Source organism: Bison bison, unplaced genomic scaffold, assembly GCF_000754665.1.
Source record: "Bison bison bison isolate TAMUID 2011002044 unplaced genomic scaffold, Bison_UMD1.0 scf7180017864458, whole genome shotgun sequence".
Lineage (NCBI taxonomy): Eukaryota > Metazoa > Chordata > Mammalia > Artiodactyla > Bovidae > Bison > Bison bison.
This window is the reverse complement of record NW_011495020.1, coordinates 5,018,539-5,040,950: the sequence shown is the minus strand read 5'-3', so window position 1 is coordinate 5,040,950 and position 22,412 is coordinate 5,018,539. Positions and strand designations below refer to the sequence as shown.

The 22,412-nt window shown below is 41.2% G+C and overlaps 1 protein-coding gene across 1 annotated transcript in view; it reads left to right on the top strand.

Moving 5' to 3' along the window:
* Nucleotides 1–22,412, top strand: part of KIAA1211 (KIAA1211 ortholog) — a 185,735-nt gene that overhangs the window by 52,672 nt on the left and 110,651 nt on the right. The window contains exon 2 of the mRNA XM_010859661.1: nucleotides 4,630–4,777. The gene's annotated coding sequence lies outside the window, so the exon portion shown is untranslated. The remainder of the gene's footprint in view (nucleotides 1–4,629; nucleotides 4,778–22,412) is intronic.

The following is a 22,412-nucleotide window of genomic DNA, read 5'->3' as shown; positions in this document are numbered from 1 at the left end:
AGTGATCACACCATTGTGATTATCTGGGTTGTGAAGATCTTTTTTGTACAGTTCTTCTATGTATTCTTGTCACCTCTTCTTAATATCTTCTGCTTCTGTTAGGTCCATACCAATTCTGTCTTTTATCGAGCCCATCTTTGCATGAAATGTTCCCTTGGTATCTCTAATTTTCTTGAAGAGATCTCTATAGTCTTTCCCATTCTATTGTTTTCCTCTATTTCTTTGCATTGATTGCTGAAGAAGGCTTTCTTATCTCTTCTTGCTATTCTTTGGAACTCTGCATTCAAATGGGTATATCTTTCCTTTTCTCCTTTGCTTTTCACTTCTCTTTTCACAGCTATTTGTAAGGCCTCCTCAGACAGCCATTTTACCTTTTTGCATTTCTTTTTCTTGGGGATGGTCTTGAGCCCTGTCTCCTGTACAACATCATGAACCTCCGTCCATAGTTCGTCAGGCACTCTATCTATCAGATCCAGTCCCTTAAATCTATTTCTCACTTCCACTGTATAATCATAAGGGATTTGATTTAGGTCATACTTGAATGGTCTAGTGGTTTTCCCCACTTTCTTCCATTTAAGTCTGAATTTGACAATAAGGAGTTCATGATCTGAGCCACAGTCAGTTCCTGGTCTTGTTTTTGCTGACTGTAGAGAGCTCCATTTTTGGCTGCAAGGAATATAATCAATCTGATTTCGGTGTCATCCATCTGGTGATGTCTATGTGTAGAGTCTTCTCTTGTGTTGTTGGAAGAGGGTGTGTTTGCTATGACCAGTGTGTTCTCTTGGCAAAACTCTATTAGCCTTTGCCCTGCTTCATTCTGTACTCCAAGGCCAAATTTGCCTGTTACTCCAGGTGTTTCTTGACTTTCTACTTTTGTATTCCAGTCCCCTATAATGAAAAGGACATCTTTTTTGCTTTATTGACTATGCCAAAGCCTTTGACTGTGTGGATCACAATAAACTGTGGAAAATTCTGAAAGAGATGGGAATACCAGACCACCTGACCTGCCTCTTGAGAAACCTGTATGCAGGTCAGGAAGCAACTAGAACTGGACATGGAACAATAGATTGGTTCCAAATAGGTAAAGGAGTATGTCAAGGCTTATATTGTCACCCTGCTTATTTAACTTATATGCAGAGTACATCATGAGAAATTCTGGGTTGGAAGAAGCACAAGCTGGAGTCAAGGTTGCCAGGAAAAATATCAATAACCTCAGATATGCAGATGACACCACCCTTATGGCATAAAGTGAAGAAGAACTAAAGAGCCTCTTGATGAACGTGAATGGGGAGAGTGAAAAAGTTGGCTTAAAGCTCAACGTTCAGAAAATTAAGATCATGGCATCCGGTCCCATCACTTCATGGGAAATAGATGGGGAAACAGTGGAAACAGTGGCTGACTTTACTTTTTGGGCTCCAAAATCACTGCAGATGGTGATTGCAGCCATGAAATTAAAAGACGCTTGCTCCTTGGAAGGAAAGTTATGTCCAACTTAGAATATTAAAAAGCAGAGACATTACTTTTCCAACAAAGGTCCGTCTAGTCAAAGCTATGGTTTTTCCAGTAGTCATATATGGATGTGAGAGTTGGACTATAAAGAAAGGTGAGTGCTGAAGGATTGATGCTTTTGAACTGTGGTGTTGGAGAAGACTCTTGAGAGTCCCTTGGACTGCAAGGAGATCCAACCAGTCCATCGTAAAGGAGATCAGCCCTGGGTATTCATTGGAAGGACTGATGTTGAAGCTGAAACTCCAATACTTTGGCCACCTGATGCAAAGAGCTAACTCATTGGAAAAGACCCTGATGCTGGGAACGATTGAGGGCAGGAGGAGAAGGGGAGAACAGAGGATGAGATGGTTGGATGGCATCACTGACTCAATGGACATGAGTTTGAGTGAACTCTGGGGGTTGGTGATGGACAGGGAGGCCTGGCATGCTGTAATTCGTGTGGTCTCAAAGAGTCGGACACGACTGAGTGACTGAACTAACTAACTAACTGACATACCATATGAGCCCATTTTTGTTTTTTAAAGCTCTAAAACAGGCAAAACTAATCTCTGGTAATAGCAATGAGAACAGTGCTTGCCTTTGGGATGTGGAGATTGATTAAAAGTCACCTGAGGGAACTTTCTGGAATGATGGAAAGCCTCTGTATTTTTATTTTGTTATTGCACAATTTGATTTCTTTGTCAAAATGTATCAAACTATACACTTAAAACCAGTGTTTTACTGAATGTAAATTTTACTTTAACTTAAAAAATGATATTATTTTTGTAGTTTCCTGTGAATCTATTTTACTTCAAAATAATAGGTTCAGAAAAGTACTCTATCGTTTCCATTTGTTTAAATTTCTTGAAACTTTTGTGATCCACATGTGGTTAATTTCCATAAACGTTAATGTGTGTTCTTTAAGCACTATGTGATCACAGTTGTTGAGTGCAGTTTTCACTGTCTCTTTTTTTCTTGAAAGAGAAATTGTTGCCTAGTAATTGTTGAATGAATGTAGGACTTTATGTATAAGCTTCCGTGATACATAATGGCTCAGTGGGTAAAGAATCCACTTGCAATGCAGAAGACACAGGAGACTCTGGTTTGATCCCTGGGTGGGGAAGATCCCCTCAAGGAGGAAATGGCAATCCACTCCAGTATTGTTGCCTGGAAAATTCCATGGACAGAGGAGCCTGGCAGGCTACAGTCCTTAGGGTTGCCAAGAGTCAGACATGACTGAGTGACTAAGTATCCACATGTATAAAAAGTCATAGATGCTATGGATGATGGTATCTTTCTCCAGAGGCTTACATTTGCTTCTGATAGGCAGTTGGAGTAACACAGACCTCTTTAATCTAATGAGGGACTGAACTGATTGAAGGCTTCAGTTGTATTTTTAAGGCCTTCATTCTAGGATGTAGCCCTTCGCTGCTGCTGCTGCTGCTGTCTCTTCAGTCGTGTCCGACTCTGTGCGACCCCATAGACAGCAGCCTACCAGGCTCCTCCGTCCGTGGGATACTCCAGGCAAGAGCACTGGAATGGGGTGCCATTGCCCTCTCCGAAGCTGTAGCCCTTTAAAGCATCCTAACTGAAAGCATGGGATATTGACCTGGACTTTTCCTTTATCAGTGGGCCCTGAACTCTACTTTTCATTCCTCCAACATCATTGAACTATCAAATGCACTGTTTAACTCCCCAGCCTCTTAGCTGCTGTTTTCTGCTTGGTTTACATTGTCTATCAATAAGCAAATGCTTAGAGAGAAAGAATGTGGAACTTGCTTCTCTGGACTTCCCTTTACTTTGGGGTCTCCTCAACTTTGTCAGCCTATTAAAAGGTCTCCTCACTTCATGTTGTCTATAAGCAGCTGCTTGGCTTCTCAGCAGTTTTGTCCTGCGCCTCTTCAAGATCAGTAGATTTCAAGGGCTTCCCTGGTCGCTCAGTGGTAAAGAATCCTCCAGCCAATGCAGAAGACACAGGTTTGATCCCTGATCCAGGAATATCCCACATGCTCCAGGGCAGCTAAGCTCATGTGCCACAACTATTGAGCCTGTGCTCTAGAGCCAGGAGCCTCAACTGTTGAGCCCATGTGCCTCAGCTACTGAAGCCCACATGCTCTAGAGCCTGTGCTCTGCAGCAAGAGTAGCCCTTGCTCACTGCAACTAGAGAATTAGCCAGCAACGAAGACCCAGCACTAAATAATAAGTAAAATAAATGAAGAAGTAAAAAAAAAAAAAAAACAGTAGATTTCTTCAGAGGAAAAGTAGTACCTCATTTTTATTTCCCTTCTCCCTAAGTTCTTGCCCTCCCATGTCCTGTCTGCCTTGGTAGTACTCCAGTACCTTCCAATAGCCTTTAAAAATAATTCCGTCTAGCTTTTCTAGCTGTTTCAATGAAAGTTGGTCTGATTCAAGCTTTCCCTCTTAGCCATAACTGGGAATCCTTCTCTAAGCCCACACTGTGAACTCCTCCCAATGGCCATTGTCATCCTGAGAATTGAAGCGATTTCTTTCTGTGTCATTGCCCCAGAATGTTGTCTTCTTTTCCTGGGGTTTGTGAAGGGCATATATAAACCTGGAGTTGTTCCTGAACATTTCCCACCTCCTTTCCAGTCAACATCTCCAGTCATTAAGTCATTTCCCTTCCAGTGTATTTAAAGGGATTGTGTGTGCCCTACTCACAGGGAGCCCATTAACCTAGTTAACGCTGCAGTTGGTACTTGAATAAAAAGGTGCCCTCGTTATTTCTAGGGAAGGAAATAGTCTAATGATTACTGCCTTCACGAGACTGAATTTGTGTCTTCTAGCTCCTTGAATTTTAGCTGAATTACCATGAAAAATAAACATGAGAATTCTGTGTATAAGAAGGATGGGAGCCTCAATATTCATGAACATGATCCTTTCAGCCTCTTCGAAAGTGGAAACAGTTTATAATAAGTGCTTTTAAGGCCTTAGAATAAATTTAGGCTAAAGAATGCAAATTTAATATCACTAAACCTAATTGGAAATCTCAAGAAAAAAAACAAGCAATAAAAAAACCTCTTTTGTAATGACTTTTGCCAGGGAACGGAAAAGAGATTCATTTTAAAGATGTCTGCAGAGAGAACTGAAGATATAAAGCTCATGATTTTTTTTTTTCAACAGGTCACAAGAGCAGTGATTCCCAGGCTTTCTCAACAATGTACCCTATTTCTGGGCACACTTACCACTGAGGATAAATTCTTCTTTTTACAAGAAGAAAATTTTGGAGAAGAGCTATCTACAAGGAAAGGACGTATAGCTATTCAGAGAGGTAAGTGATTTGTTTAGAGGATGGGGAAAGAAGTAGCTCACAAAGAAAATACTGAAGAATATTTCATTTATTGTGAGTGGGACTTGACATGGATGGTATGCCTTTCACTAAATATCAAGTAAAAAGATCCTTGTCATTGATGGTCTTCTAATTCTAGATTTAATTATCAGTTCTTTTACTCACCATCTGTGTAAATTTGGACAAGTCATTTAAATTCTCAGAGCTCCAGTTCTTTTATCTGTAAGAAAAAATTTCATATGAAAATGCTTTGCCAATGGGAGAGTATAATATAAAAATAAAACTGTTATTGTTTATTGTTAATTACTGTTATCTGCTGCTGTTATAAAATTCTATGGAATAAGTTAGCGGCCCTGTGTCTCATGGTACATTTGGTCTGTTGAGCTTGGTACTGTAAACTGAGGGCTTTGTCCTGAGTGCCTGGAATGGAAGGCATTTCACACCTGCCCCCCAGTAAAAACAGCATCATATCGTTCTTTCAACTGCTGGTATCTGTCACCTACTTTTAGAAACTTGGAGGAAAGGGTGGAAGTTAAAGACAAGATCAAAGATGAGAAAATAACTACCTGTATTATTTGTTACAACAAGCATTATATTCAGTGTTGTTTAATGCATACACCAAGCCTTGGAAAGTGGATGTTATATCTACCATGACATTTTTTCTCAAGAGACAGGATTCCTTAGGGAATTGCTCAAAAGCAGATAAAAACTATTTGGTTTTATGATGATTGGGGAGATATTGGATGGAAGGAACTTGAAGTTCTTAATTTTTTCTAATGTTTTTGATGACATGTACAGTTTCTATAATGACAAAGTGCCTAATTAAGAATAAATAATGGATTCACAAAATCTTTGTTGAGCATGTCTTATGAATTAGGTACTATTCTAGGTGCTAATTCCCATCATGAATGAAACAGGTGAAGATCCCTGCCCTCATGGAGCCTATTCCAGCATGGAGAGAAACAAATAATAAATAATGTACACAATAGAGAAATAAATTAAGAGTAATCAGGATATTAGAAGCCAGTAAGAATATGGAAAAAAGAAAAAGCAGAGCCAGGTAAGGGGAAGTGGAAATATGCTGGGTGGGTAGGAAAATAGATTTCGGGGTTAAGTGAGGTGGAGGAAAGACAGGAATTCCGGGATTAGCCCTGGCGTGTTCCAAGTGGAGAAGGAGCTAATACGAAGCTCCTGACAAGGGAACATGGTGATGTCCCAGGCATTGCCAGGAGGCCTGTGAGCTAGAGTAGAGTGGGTGGGAGAGAGAGTAGCAATGTCAGCTCTAGAGGAAATAATGTCATTTCCTCGGTTTAGGTACATAAGAAAAGTTACCTTGTCTTCTTCTTGTCTCTCTCGTTTATTCTAAGTCTTTCCTCTGCAATTGAAATACACACACGCACAATAAGTAAACTGTACCTCCACCACTGTATCAGTTTCCGAGTGTTGCTATAACAAAAGACCACAAACGGGTGGCTTAAAACAACAGAAATTTATTGTCTTTTGGTTCTGCGAAAGTCCCAAATGAAGGTAGGGTCATGCTCCCTCCCATGGGATGGGAGGGTGTCATGGTGGTGGCAGTCACTGGCTGGCGTTCCATGGCCTGAACTGCATCATTCCAGTCTCTGCCTCTGTAGGCATGTGACATACTCCCTAAATGTTTGCGTCTTCCCTTCGTGGTCCTTTCTTTTTAAGGAATCCAGACATTAAGAGTCTAACCCATGAGTCTACAGTTTCCGGGATCCAATGCCTGATGATCTGAGGCAGAGCTGGTGTAATAATACTACTAGAAATAAAGTACACAATAAATGAAATGTGCTTGAGTTAATCCTGAAACCATCCCCCCCACCCACCATGGTTCATGGAAAAGTTGTCTTCTATGAAACCAGTCCCTGGTGCCAGAAAGACTGGGTACTGCTCTAGTATGACGCCGTCTTAACTATGACATCAGCAATCACCCTATTACCAAATAAGTCCACATTCAGAGGTACTGGGGGTTAGGAATTCAATACATGCTTTGGGGGGACACATTCAACCGTAACAGCACCTTAAATAATGTGTAATACTCATTATTATTCCCATCTTGCAAGTAGAGAAACAGGCTCAGAAAGCTTAAATGACTTGGCCAAGGTCAGAGCCAGTAAGCAGAAGAGCCTGGTCAGTGCTATTTTTATCCTGGACATATCAGTGCTTTTATCAGTGCAATTTTACCATGCTGTGACAGTGACGTAAGGATGGAGGTGACAGAGCACTGCGCAGGTCGAGGGCAGGAATTACACACATACGCACATTGTGGTCCTCATCCCTACTGCTTAACCCTAAGATAGCTCACAATTAATACTCTACCTCAGCATTCCTGTCAACGGGAAAATAGGTGCCCCTCCATAGCCCACTCCCCATTTTGCATTTCATTCCATAGCATGATAAACATAGGAAACAGATGCTTTTTCCCTCCTTCAGGATTTTTTCCCAGGAAAATATTGCTACAATTTCTGTGGCATGTAGAACATTTTGTGACAGGACCACATGTTTTTTTCTCACAAAACAAAGGAAAAAAAAATACAACTCTCTGAGTCAGTTGGCATATTGCAATAAAATTAGGGGATTTTGAAAGCATTTAATATATTTTGCTTTCTCATTATATTTAAGCATTTCTTCTTGACATAAAGCTTATCTAGCCATTGGTAAGCCTGAAATCAACTCTAGAACCTTGTTTATGCTCAGTCTTAAGACTAAGGGAAACACCAAGAAAAAGAAGGATACAGCAAAACTGAACTGAACGCTTTTCCATGATGAGTCACAGTGAACAGTGACATTGCTATGGAACCAAACTTGGGTCCACTCACCTTGTGCAGTAAAGCAAATCTCACACCAGGTTCTCATGAGGGGAAATACAGCATTTATTGTAGGGCACCAAGCAAGGAGAACAGGCAGCTCGTGGTCGAAAGACCTGAACTCCCTGGCAGCTTTTCAGAAGGGATTTTAAAAGCAGCGTGAAGGCAGGGACCCCAGGGTATGTGATCAGCACACAATTCTCGGATTGGTTGGCATCAAGGTGGAGTTTCATTAGTCGGCATCAAGCTTTATTAGCCTTTTGGTTTCAACTGGTCTGGGGTCTATGTTCTTGTGGTCAGTTTTCATCTGGAGCTTCCTGTAAAAACAACCTAGGAACCTGTATCAGGCCTTTATCTGTATCTTTCAGGGAACCTTCAGTTTGATGAGTCTGCAATGTGTCAGATTTATATTCTAAATTATTAGCAATTTCCTGGCCCAACAGCTCTTCTTTGTTTCTATATCTTCACATTTCCTTATCATTAACTCTTGAGTTAGCCTTTAGAGACTCAAGGGAGGCCTGGGAAACTAAAGCAAAAGCCTTTTACTTCAAAGTACAGGTACACAGGGGCTTTTTTAGGGTTTCCACTTTTTTTTGATACTCCTCAATCTTGAGGGGAACAGGTTCGGGAAAAGAAAGGAAGCAAAGTTTTGGATAAAGGGGTTAATCATAAACTCAGCAGAGAAACTCAGTTTCAGGGGGACTTGGTTTCAACATCCCCTGGCCAGGCTGAACACATGAAGTCTTCAGAGGCAGGGTCCCAGAGGAATGTCTAAATTGTGGTCTAGGAAATCCAATGTTCAAGGCTAAGCAGTAAGTCTAGGAGATGAGACCAAACTGTGGTTGAAAAAAAGAAGTCATAAGGTCAAAAGATCAGAGCTGTATCAACAAGTCTAGTGGGAGACTAACTGAGTGGTTTAGAAAATTGATCGGGTGAGCGTTAGGGAGGCCTGATATTCTATGGGACTAACTGCACGGGGTGGGGCCCCAAGAAGGAAGTTGTTGGGTAAGACTGGGCAGTCCCATACCTGCTTTTCCCAAATATGATCAGTAGCTGGTTTTTTTTTTTGTTGTTACATAGTCTACAAGTTTCTTTTCAAATTCCCTGCTTTTTACCTCAACTCAGTATTTTTATTCCCCCTACATTCTGGGACTTTTCTTTCCATTTAACAGCCGACTGCTTTGGATCTGTGTGTGGAAGCATATGTTCTTCTTAGTATCAGAAAGAAGTGGGGGAAAACTGCCTTTCTTCCAAAAATGCTTCTGCTGTTGCTGCTGTTAAGTTGCTTCAGTCGTGTCCGACTCTGTGCGACCCCATAGATGGCCTCCTACCAGGCTCCTCTCTGTCCCTGGGGTTCTCCAGGCAAGAACACTGGAGTGGGTTGCCATTTCCTTCTCCAAAGATGCTTCTACTCTTTGTTAAAATTGATTATCTGTGATCCTGAAAGTGTGTGGAAAGAGCAGTGTCTTCATATTTTAATACTAAACGAAAATGACCCCTGGCCTTTGATGTCACCACCACAGAAGGCCACTCCCCAGAGCGCTGCTTGGTCACACAGTTCTGGCAGGGGGCAGAGGGCTCATGAACACAGGGGCACCCGGTCCACTTGTGATTCTCCAGCCACACAGGTAACTGCAGGTGAACAGTTGCTGCTCTTCCTGCAGCTGCTGCTGCTGCTGGTGATGATGATGAAGGACCGAGCAAGTCAGGGGTCAATAATTAAAATTACTTCCCTGAAACAGACATTATGGCAAAACACTGGAGTTTCTATAAGAAAGACTAAAGGGTGACAAACACTAGAAATGACTCTTTGCAACCCCCTGGACTGTAGACCGCCAGGCTCCTCTATCCACGGGATTCTCCAGGCAAGAATACTGGAGTTGGTAGCCATTCCCTTCTCTAGGGGGTCTTCCCAATGCAGGGATTGAACCCAGGTCTCCTGCATTGCAGGCAGATTCTTTATCATCTGAGCCACCAGGCTCTAGGGGTTTACCTGTGCTAGCTATGTCATATAAAGGGAATCATGCAATATTCTTTCTGTGTCTGGTGAAGCATTTGTTTTCTGTTACAAGTCATTTATTTCTTTCAGTCTGCTCCTAGCATTGCCCTTGGATAGCTGAAATGCTCTGGGAAAATTAAAATCTCTAATTAGGACCTAAGAAGACCTCTTCGGAAATATCTACTTCACTTTGGTTGCTGGTGAGCTAATGAGACAAGTAACAGTTGAGAATGAAGTTACTGACTTTGCAAGGGTATGAAGAATTGGACTTTACCTTATTCACATCTATCTTGAGGCTCGGTCCCTTCCAGCAGCATCTCCAGTTTATGTCTTGTGTAGTGGTCTGGACACCAATTTATCCCATTATCCAAATGAACCTGTAATTGATATTTTGGCATCAGGATACTAGAGATTATATTGCTGGCCTGAACAACAAAGCATAGTTTCCCCCCAGGGAGTAAAATGATACTAGCTGTTGAAGACGAAAATTTGAGAAATACTTTACACTCTCCTCTCTTAGGGAGGCTGCTCATCCTCCCTCCTCTCTTCCCTCCCTGATGAAATAGAGGCTGCCCAAGAGGGCTTTGGGATGCAGACAGAAGAGGCTTGAAATAAGATGCCTCTCTCCATCTGCCGGACGTAATCCAAGATGAGCTGCACAGATGAAGCTGGCAGAGAAATGGGGAACCGGATGGCAGACAAGGTTCTAAGGGGACGAAAATCCTAGCTAAATCCTTTTGTGGGAGCAAAAGAGCTGGCTGGTCTAATAATGCGGAATCCAAGAAATAAATTGATGTGGTGCTAGTGGTTTATCGAATGAAATTTCTTTTCTGTAGACCCCCTGGGGGTGTTACTAATGTGTTCTGTGGGATGACAGTTAAATATGGGACAAATGATGACTTGTCTGCACCAAGTGGTGATTATCATTTACTGTTTTATGTGCTAGGTGAGATTGAATCATTGCCTGCCTGCTCTGAAATATCTCTTCCAGGAGCCTGAAAATTCCACTTTAGAGTAGCTGAATGGATTTGATAGGGTCCAGCAATGACAGGGATGGGGTGGAGCATTTTTGTTGATTCCCGCTCCCTTCTCTCCCTCCCTCCCTCCTTCTCTCCTCTGTCCCCATCTCCCTCCCTTCATTAACCTGTAAGGAACTTGTTATAAACCAGACCTTGTGCTGAGGGCTTTTGTTGTTGTTCTTCAGTCCAACTCTTTGTGACCGTATGGACTGCAGCACGCCAGGCTTCCCTGTTATTCACCATCTCCTGGAGCTTTCTCAAACTCATGTCCATTGAGTTGATGATGCCATCCAACCATCTCATCCTCTGTCACCCTCTTCTCCTGCCCTCAGTCTTTCCCAGCATCAGGGTCTTTTCCAGTGAGTGGGCTCTTCGCATCAAGTGGCCAAAGTTTTGGAGCTTCAGCTTCAGCATCTGTCCTTCTAATGAATATTCAGGGTTGATTTCCTTTTGGATTGACTGGTTTGATCTCCTTGCTGTCCAGGGAACTCTCAAGAGCCTTTTTCAGCGCTACAATTCAAAAGCATCAATTCTTTGGTGCTGTGCCTTCTTTATGGTCCAACTCTCATATCTGCACATGACTACTGGAAAAGCCATAGCTTTGACTATACAAACCTTTGTTGGCAAAGTGATGTCTCTGCTTCTTAATATGCTGTCTAGGTTTGCCATAGCTTTCTTCCAAGGAACAAACATATTTTAAGGGCTGCTGCTGCTGCTACTGCTGCTATGTCGCTTCAGTCAAGTCCGACTATGTGCGATCCCACAGACGGCAGGCCACCAGGCTCCCCCGTCTCTGGAATTCTCCAGGGAAGAACACTGGAGTGGGTTGCCATTTCCTTCTCCAATGCATCAAAGTGAAAAGTGAAAGTGAAGTCGCTCAGTCGTGTCCGACTCTTAGCGACCCCATGGACTGCAGCCTACCAGGCTCCTCCGTCCATGGGATTTTCCAGGCAAGAGTACTGGAGTGGGGTGCCATTGCCTTCTCCAGTAAGGATGTGAAATGAGACCCTGCCACCCAGGAGTTCCTGGTCACTCCCTTTTTGTTTTCTCTCTTTTGCTTCCTGTTCTTCTACTGTTAAAGAGAACTGTAAGCAGCTGTGTATTTGTCCATCTCTCATAGTAGGAAGTAGCTGCCAAAGGCCAGAGTCCTTCCTGCCTTTGAGCCTTTGAATCTATTGATAGCATTGCCCTAGCAGAAATTTATTGAATTGAATTCAGATATGTAAATAGATAACTGGATAAAATACAGTTAGTGATATTTGAGTGAATTTTGCACAGTGCTTGGAAGCACATGGGGCAGAGTCCACAGCTGCCAAAGGCAGCCAGCGGGCCTCCTGGAGGCGTCACTGGAGCTGTCTTGAAAGATGAGAAGGTGTTTGCCAGACAAACAAGCGGGGTGCCCAGTCTCCTGAGGTCTCACCTGCGTGAATGTTTCTTGGGAGGTGATCCTCTAATCGTGCCCTTTTCTTTCTTTAATGAAATTTCAAACGAAGTAAGTGATTCTGCTTGATTTGCCAGTAGCTTTGGATCAAGTCTGGGATTAAGTATGGGCTTCCCTGGTGTCTCAGTGGGAAAGAATCCACCTGCCAAGAGACACGAGTTCAGTCCCTAGGTTGGGAGATCGCCTGGAGAAGGAAATGACAAATCACTCCAGTATTCTTGTCTGGAGAATTCCATGGACAGAGGAGCCTCTTGGGCTATAGTCCACGTGGTCACAAAGCGTCGGACGCGGCTGAGTGACTAAACAACAACTGAAACAGTACCGGTGCCTTTCCAGAAGGTGACAAAGCTGGTTTCTTCTAGGGCCTAAAGCCCCTCTCCCACCAAAAAAAAGAAAAGTCTGTTGATTTCCTCACCCCTAAAATGCAACCTGCTTTCATCTTCCTTTTCCTTATTGAAATATTAAATATTCAAAATTTCATTTCCTAAACAAGTTTGATTTGGAGCCAGGATTTCACTCCAATGATCCTTTCACCCTTGCAGCAAACACACCCAGAGAATGCCTGTACTGCTCTGGGGTGGACACTTACAGAGACCCAACAGGGAGAGACTTTCTGCTCCTGAAGAGCCTAATGCTGTGCTTAATCACTCAGTCGTGTCCAACTCTTTGCAACCCCATGGACTATAGCCCGCCAGGCTCCTCTGTCCATGGGATTCTCCAAACAAGAATACTGCAGTGGGTTGTCATGCCCTCCTCCAGGGGTTCTTCCCAACCTAGGGATCGAACCCAGGTCTCCCACATTGCAGGTGGATTCTTCACTATCTGAGCCACCAGGGAAGCCCAGAATCCACACCAAACAAGAAGCGAACATCAGCACAGAAGTGCTCCTCTTCTGCCCTTTACTAGTAAAGCGGAGTCTTCTTGCACACAGAGTTGACATTGATACTTTTTGACATAACTGACTCTAATCCTGAAGTTTTAAAAATTAATTTATTTTTTTGCTACACTGCGTGGCTTGTAGGATATTATTTCCCTGACCAGGGATCGAACCCAGGCCCTCAGCAGTGAGAGGGCAGTGTTAAACACTGGACCACCAGAGACATCCCTGAACTGAAATTTAGAAGTTTCAAGGCCCAGGGAACAGTGAAGAGAACCATATTCACCACCAGAAGATTTACCAGAAGAGCATCTTTAGTCCAAACTTCACTGGCATATATTTTAAGAAACCTCGGAAAGTCCTTTCTATGCAGAAAAATACCCCCCAAAAGGAGCGTTTACCCAAAAGGAGCATTTATTATTTGGTTATATATATTCATGTATTTTAAGAGCCTGTATCATTTTATTTTCATTTATCTATGATAAATTTCAGTGTGTTGTAGAACTTAAGAATTTTCCTAGAACTGGAACCCAAATGTATAATTCTGATGATTACACAGATGAGAATGTCACTTACTGGAACCCCAATTTATAATTCTGATGATTACACAGATGAGGATGTCACTTAGCAAAGCCCGTCTTGTCTTCCCCATGTAGTTCCTTTTTAAAAATATTTATCTTTGGTTGCACTGGGTCTTTGTTGCTGTGCGTGCACTTTCTCTAGTCGCTGTGTAAGTTCACTGCAGTGGCTTCTCGAATATCGCCGAGCATAGACTCTAGAGCAAAGGCTCAGTAGTTACAGCACACGTGGGCTTAGTTGTCCTGCGGCATGTGGAATCTTCCTGGACCGAACCTGTGTTCCCTACATTGGAAGGCAGATTCTTTACCATTGGACCACCAGGAAAGTCCCTTATGTAATTCTTGAGTTGGGCTGCATTGCAGGCAGATGCTTTACCGTCTGAGCCACCAGGGAAGCTTTATTATAGGTAAGGTTGCTCACCCAAACTTCCCTCTTCTCTCTTGCTTTTCCAGTCATCAGCCTAGCTGTGCTTCAGTTCACTTCAGTTCAGTTCAGCCACTCAGTCATGTCTGACTCTTTGCGACCCCATGAATCGCAGCATACCAGGCTTCCCTGTCCATCACCAACTCCTGGAGTTTACCCAAACTCATGTGCATCGAATCAGTGATGCCATCCAGCCATCTCATCCTCTGTCATCCCCTTCTCCTCGTGCCCTCAATCCCTCCCAGCTTCAGGGTCTTTTCCATGAGTCAACTCTTTGCATCAGGTGGCCAAAGTATTGGAGTTTCAGCTTCAGCATCAGTCCTTCCAATGAACACCCAGGACTGATCTCCTTTAGGATGGACTGGTTGGATCTCCTTGCAGTCCAAGAGACTCTCCAGAGTCCTCCAACACCACAGTTCAAAAGCATCAATTCTTCGGTGCTCAGCTTTCTTCACAGTCCAACTCTCACATCCATACATGACCACTGGAAAACCCATAGCCTTGACTAGACGGACCTTTGTCGGCAAAGTAATGTTTCTGCTTTTTAATACACAGTCTAGGTTGGTCATAATTTTCCTTCCAAGGAGTAAGTGTCTTTTAATTTCATGGCTGCAATCACTATCTGCAAAGGACTTCAAATCCAAATGCCAAGTCTTTCATAATTGATTCTCTGACGCCTCCCACTCTTCCCAGAAGTGGTTTTTTTTCTTCCTCCAAACATCCACAGCACTATGGTCCCTTCATCCACCCATACACACTCAAAACCTAACATTTTCTACCTGGTTTATAATTTTTTGGTAAATATACCTCCTACTAAATAATACTTCCCATGGAGCCAGTGATATTTTCTTTGTGTCTTTATATATATCTCATCTCCTCTTCCCTCATCATTCCCTCTTCTCTCATCCCAATAGCTGTCGCAAAATAAAACAGATACTTGGTAATAATTCACTAAATGGAGTCAGTGGATGGAATTTCCATCTCAGTAAATGTATCCAAGAATGTCTACATCTTTTCCAGATACCGTAATCCATAGCATAAATCTTTATACCAGTGTTTCCCAAAGTATGTTTCATGAGCAACTATTCTGAAGAATGTTTAAAAAAGAATTCTTAAAATGTCTATGGTTGAAAATGCTTGGGAAATTCTAAACAAAGTTTTAAACAGAATTCTTACTGTAGGACTTCTCACATTGTAAGCATTGAGGAGTTTTAGTTTCAGAGTCTAAAATGAGGCAGTAAGGCTGTGTTCCTTCTGTAAGCTTGAGGGGAGAATCCCTTTCCTTGCCTTTTCTAGCTTTTAGAGATGTCTGCCTTCCTTGACTCATGGCCCCTTCTCCCATCTTCAAAGCTGGCAATGTAGTATAAGGATGGAAAATTTTGTTGTTTTTCCCTTCTAGGTTCTTTGGCTAATCTAATAATTAAATTGCCATATGAAAGTCTGTCGTTGTTTAGTCACTCAGTCACATTCGACTATTTACGACCCCATAAATTGTAGCCCACCAAGCTCCTCTGTCCATCGGATTTCTCAGGCAAGAACACTGGTGTGGGTTGCCATTTCCTTCTCCAGGGAATCTTCCCAACCCAGGAATTGAACCTGCATCTCTTCTGTCTCCTGCATTGGCAGGTGGGTCCTTTACCATTAGCACCACCCGGGAAGCTATGATAGATTAACAGGAGAAAAGCAAATTTAATTTTGTATATATGGAGGTCCTGTAAAAATATGAAACTCAAATCACCAAAGTAGGAAGTTTTTATACCTCTTAGACAAAGGAACAATAAATTTGTGCAGCATAGACAAAGAGGTGTGGGCTTGGGGTAGTAAATTAGTGAAGAAATAACAAGTTTTCTTTGCACAGCCTTCTTGGTCCTGAATTCCCCATGTCTGGTGAGAAGGATGCCTTCTATCCCCCAGGGAGGATACCTTTCGCATGGGAGACTTATTTCCCATTTTTAAGGGTGACACGTGAAGGTCAAAGTGCCCTTTTTGGACTGGCTCTTTCCCAAGCAACTTTAACTCAAAATGATCAGGGTACCCACATGGCATATTTTAGCGTGGCATATTCTGCTTGCCTTCAGTCTTATGTTCCAGTCTCTCCCCTTCTCTGACCTCCGCTTCTGTCATCACACCTCTTCCTATGACCCCTTTAAAGGTACTTGTGTTTGCATTGGGCCCACCTGGAAAATCCGTCCCATGGGATACTATTCCCATCAAAATGCCCTTAATTTAATCACCTCTGCAAAGTTCTAGTGCACAGAAGATAGCACATTCACAGGTTCTGGAGATTAAAAGGTCACCATCTCTGGGATTCCTGTGTCTGCAGCAGTTAGGGGAATAAACCTTTCATTCCTCGACGGCGAACTGGATGGAATACCCACCACCACCTATACCATTATTTCTAATGGAAAGTGAATTCTGAGTTGTGGTGCTAAACAAGTTCACATCTGCAGTTCACAATCCTGGATAAACTGTGAACTCTTTGTATAGTAACCTCAGCAGTTATGACAGTAAAAATCACTGACAGCCATCATACACCCAAATCTGCCTAAACTCTTCTCTCACAGTCCCAGGTATATAGCCCTTGTTTTCACAGTACATCAGACAAATTTTATGATAGAACTGTCCACTAGGCTTATTTTTCCCTTGAGAGTTTTTCATGACCTTTTAAACTGTTTACAAATGTGAACCTGTTATACATCATTTTGCAGTGAGTTTATTCTCTGTACAGGAAGCTATACTGTTCTGGCAGTCTTGTTTTTAGCCATGTCTTAGCCACTGCCCCATAGACTTTAGTAACATCTATCCAGTGTTACAGTCACTAAGTAGGGGGGTGATGCAAATGGTAAACTAGAAACATGGCACATGAGAAGCTTGATAAGGTTTGAAGACTTGTGGAAAGAGGTTGACTATGAGGAAGAATAGAAATATACAATGGAATATTACTCAGCCATAAAAAGGAATGAAATTGTGCCATTTGTAAATGGACCTCAAGACTGTAATACAAAGTGAAGTAAATCAGAAAGAGAAAAGCAAATACATATTAACGTATATATGTAGAACCTAGAAAACTGGTACAGATGAACCTGTTTGCAAAGTACACAGAGACACAGATGTAGAGAAGAAACATGGACATCAACAAGGGGAAAATGGAGGTGAGATGAATTGGGAGATTAACATATATACATGTTGATACTATATATAAAATAGATAGCTAGTGAGAACCTACCATATAGCACAGGGAACTCTACTCAGTGCTTTATGGTTTCTATGGTGACCTAAATGGAAAGGATATCCAAAAAAGAGGGAATAGAGGTAAACATATAGCTGATTCACTTTGCTGTACTGCAGAAACTAATACAGCATTGTAAGGCAACTATACCCCAGGCAGATGTTTTTAAAAATCAAACTAGAGATGAAAAAAAAAAAAAAAAGCTGGCTAAGGGATAGAATTATGAATTGAAGTCTAAAGTGTGTCATGTTTTAAAAGACTTTGTGGGGAGTAAACCCATAAACATTGTCCTGGGCAAAGGAAACCAAGTTACCTAAGGAAGCTACTTGATTTCACATAACTAGAATGAGAATACTTTTCCCTAGTGTCAAAAAATTGGACTTTTCTTACAAAATACAGCCATGAAAGATCTTTGAAATGCCATACAGAATTACATTATCAGGCATTAAGAGGGAGCAGTGTAAAACTGATTGATATCAGCCTCCCTTCAGCCCACACAGACAACATTGTCTCATAAGACACCAAGTTCCTCCAAGGCAAGGACATTGTCTCATTAATCTTTGAGTCCCCAGCCCTCACATGTAATTTGGCATGTTGTCATAGTGTGTAATTTGGCATATTGTCATAATGTTTGTTGATCACCAAGTAAAATGGTTGCAAAGTTAGTCCCTTCCTATATGATGATTCATTTTGAGGAAATTATGTTTGAAAAAGCTGACAAGGAGGGGTGTATGAGAAAAGAGAGAGAGTGTGGTATGTTGAGATTCTCAAAGAAGATGTCTAGAGATGTTCTTCATTCCCAAAGTGTTCATTTTACCACAGTTATACTAAAGTATTCCATCAAAAAAACCCCACATATGCACTATCAATAGAGAACAACAAAAGTAGATTGAGATTCTGATGTTGCTTTTACGTTATGAGAATCATTCTTCAACTAAATTGCATATGTTACTTGTGGTATACCCACTGTTGCATACATAATCTTAAGGAATCACTTGCAAATAATCAAATTTGGCAATTTCTAGATCAAAGAATTCTCACAGGCTACTATGTTTTACTTAGAAGATTAGGAAGACAAGTTTTGTCATTTTTGCATTCCAGTTGGAGCATTCTCTATCCTGCCTCAGCTGAGATTATGAATTTTCTGAGGACAGAATATGACTTATGCCTCTTTTCTCTCCCCAATTTATGTAGCTCAATTTTGTGGGCTTCATGGGCATTCAGTAAATAAGTAGTAGAGGACTTGGATTAAATGGAAAAATATACCATTGTGAGCACTGTAAAAGTCAGTGTGGGTAGGCATAACAGATTAGAAACACATTGGCATGTATCAACTATATTGATACATTTTCCCAACCCTGTCCTAACATTTCACATAGGTTGGGTAGATTATGCTTTGCAGTATACTAATAGAACCTGTGAAAGAAAACATGTATCTGATTCCAGGTCCATCTAACAGAGGACTTTTGTAAGTCAGCCCTAGGAATGCATTCAAAAGCAATATTGTGTCCATTATAACAATATGACAGTGGTACCAAAGAAAAAAGTAGTGAAGCTTCAGAATATCCAGTTGTTCAGTGATGATGGAATTTAAGGTTACCTTTAACAGAGTTGTGAAGCTAAGGAAGCAGCTAAGAGGTGCATAAAAGGAATCAAAATTGAATAAAGAACTGTAAATATTATACCTTATATTTTAAAGATAATCAAAATGAAAAGTAAAACCATGGGGATAGAAGGGATAGAAGTAGTCCTCTGAAAGTGGCTTGACCTCCTCCTGTGGTTTGACCAGCTTGGATACATCTGAACTAGTCAAAGTAGAGAGATGACATTTGAGACTAATTGTCTTATCAATAAATTCAGTAACCGTAGAGAGGGATGGAAGTAATAACTTTAGAGATTTGTGTTGTAATGTTGAGGAAAGGTGTAAGAAAAACATTCAGTTTCATCATTCTACCTGAGATTTTTTGTGAGCAACATGGGTCATGAAAAGGGTATTTTGAATTTAAGAAAACACTTCATACTGGGATGTAAACATAGGGAGGATATTTAACTTGTTTAACACAGCCACTGTGATATGGGAGTTTCAAGGCATAGAAGTGGATGTAATCACAACATGGCTTTAATATGCAGGGAAAAGATGTACAAATGCTTCATGACAAAATGTTATAAGAAACAATTGATAAAAACTATAGAAATTGCAAAGATCCGAAGTTAGAATTTTGTGGAAGCACAGAGAAATGAATGCTTCAAAAATGTGATTGGAATTTGAAAAAGTTTAATAAAGGTAAAAAGATATAAATGACATTATGATACTAAGACAATTTAGGTGATAACTTGGGCTTCCCAAGTGGCTCAGTGGGTAAAGAATCCGCCCACAATTCAGGAGACGCAGAAGATACGGGTTCGATCCCTGGGTTGGGAAGATCCCCTGGAGAAGAGCATGGCAGCCCACTCCACTGTTTTTGTCTGGAGAATCCCATGGAGAGATGAGCCTGGTGGGCTACAGTCCATGGGGTTTTAAAGAGTCGGACACGACTGAAGTGACTGAGCACATACACAGGTGATTACTTACCCAAGTAGAGAGATAGTTGCCAAAGGAACCTGTGGGCATAAGCTAGAAAAACTCATGGAACTTAATTTTTCTAAAGAAACGGAACTTAAAATGGCAATGTGTTATAGCTGGGAAAGTAGGAGAATAAAAATTGACCTTATATAAATGCAAACATTTCAAAAAATGATTTTTGCCTTAGTTTGTCAAGCCAGGAAGATTTTTTCTCTAATAATCTCTACAGGGTAAACACTTTTGAATTATTTGGGAAATAATACAGGAATAAAAGAAGACTTTGATGGTGATGATGTTTTTTAAACCTATTTTCTTATCCTTAAAAATTATGAGAAATTAGACTTATAATAACAGAATACAAATCTTGGGTATTCATGAGCTTTTGAAATAGAAGAGATGAGATGTGAGAAAGTTGTATATTTGGCAAGATATATTTTTCTTATGCATAGTTTGGAAATTATGTCGTTTTACTCAGAATAAACATTGACTTTATTACTACTAAAAGAGAAAGCATCCCTGAGCTAATTCTGCCTTTCCTTTTCAGGTATGAGGAATACAGTAAATTTCTCCCTAGGGGCAGGGGTCAGCAATTTGATAGAGACTGTAATTCACTGAATGTGCAGTTTTGTGGACTGTGAAATGCAATAATAATTTCAGGGTTTTATTACAGGTATTACTTTGTCTCCTCCATCTCTTCCATTTTATTACATATCATATGCATCAACATGATGAAAGGTAATGTGTTTTCTTTCACTGAAGTGGAAGACATAGAACAGAGTTGGTAATATAAGTGCGGCCCACTGGTTTTTTCCAGTGTCATAAGCTTTGTGCTCATAGTCTGTATGCTATGAGCTGTATGCTTTTTATTTCAGTAACATTTAACAAAATCTTGGCCATGGAGGAACTTAAACTTACACAGAATGTCCATACTGAGTCTCTGAGTGCTGATGTTTCAGGTATGGTACGAAGTGGCTACTCTGAGTTGCCAATTAAAGAGACAGAAGCCATCTCTTCCCTATTGTTTTTAGTGGATTTAACTACAAATCCGTACAATAACCTCAACTGTGTGGGACACAGTGAAACACCCGGATGTAAGTGAGCAAAGCAAAGGCAGCAGAACAGGAGCCATTCATCCTCTAAACTCCTGGGGGACCTTCCTAGTCTTTCCCTCAGCACCTAGTGACTCTCTGCATATAATCTTATCATGCTAGATGATCTAGTTTCCTATCTCACAGGCACAAGAAGCCATAAATTAGAAAGGAGAAGGAATCATGAGAATTAAGATTCACCAGCCTAATAAGAGGGCTTCCCAGATGGTGCTAGTGGCAAAGAACCCATCTGCCAGTGCAGGAGACATAAGAGACGTGGGTTCGATCCCTTGTCAGGAAGATCCCCTGGAGGAGGGCATGGCAAGCCACTCCAGTATTCTTGCCTGAGAAATCCAATGGACAGAGGAGCCTGGTGGCCTACAGCCCATGGGGTTGCAACGATTCGGACACAACTGGGTGATTAACACACACACAACCTAATAAGAAGAGACAGTTAAACACGTGAAAGAAAGAGGCAGAAAACTTATTTTGAAATAGGCACAAAAATGTTTTAAGGCAGAAGGGCCACTGATAGAGACAGACCATCCTGTTTACTTCAGTTTCTCTTCAAGTTATTGCATCTGAGGTTAATAGTAATAGCCCTGAGACATCAAGACATTAATTTATATTCTACACAATGTATTATTTATTAAAGAAAAATTTTCTGTTCAAAATGCTTTAATTTTTAAAAATTTTGATACTGATAGGGATAACATTTACTTAACCTCTTCCTTCAGTCTGCTTTGCTCAGCTTTAGTCACTAAGTCACGTCTGACTCTTTGGGACCCCATGGACTGTAGCCTGCCAGGCTCCTCTGTCCATGGGATTTTCCAGGCAATAAAACTGGAATGGGTTGCCACTTCCTAGTCTAGGGGATCCTCCTGACCCAGGGATTGAACCTGTGCCTCTTGCATCTCCTGCATTGGCAGGCAGATTCTTTACCACTAGTAGCACTTAGGAAGCATTATAATATAGTGCATTGAATGAACCCTAAAATACATCTGTTTTTGAACATTTTGATTTTCAACTTCCATTTCCTCTCTTTTTTTCCCTTCAAAATTCCTTCAAATGAATTACATGGAAGCTACCAACAATTGGATTTACCCTACCTTCCTTGGCAGAGATAAAAATGATATGTGTATACTAGTCCATTCTTGCTGGTTCATGTCCTGGGTGTTCAATGTTTTCATTTTATTTTATCCAAAGCAGTTTCTTTCCCTTTAAAAAAAATAGTTAGGTTGAAAATAGCGTATTTAGATGTTTATATATTTTTCTCTTCGAGAAAATAGAAATCTAAACCAGAGCAAGCAAGAACTTTGGAAAACATTCTGCATGATGCCTGCACTAAACATCCCTTCCTTTTCCTCCTCAAAACACACCCTTGGGCCAACATGGCTTTACAGTGTGTTTGTCCTGAGAGTACCTTTCTGTGACTCAGACTATGAAGCTTTTACTGCATCTCTAGGGAAATACAAAGTCTATGAGATCTCCCTATTTCCTTATTGTATAGGGTAAATTTTTTTTAGGACATATATTTTATTTTTCTTGATCAGGTAACTCAGTTGACA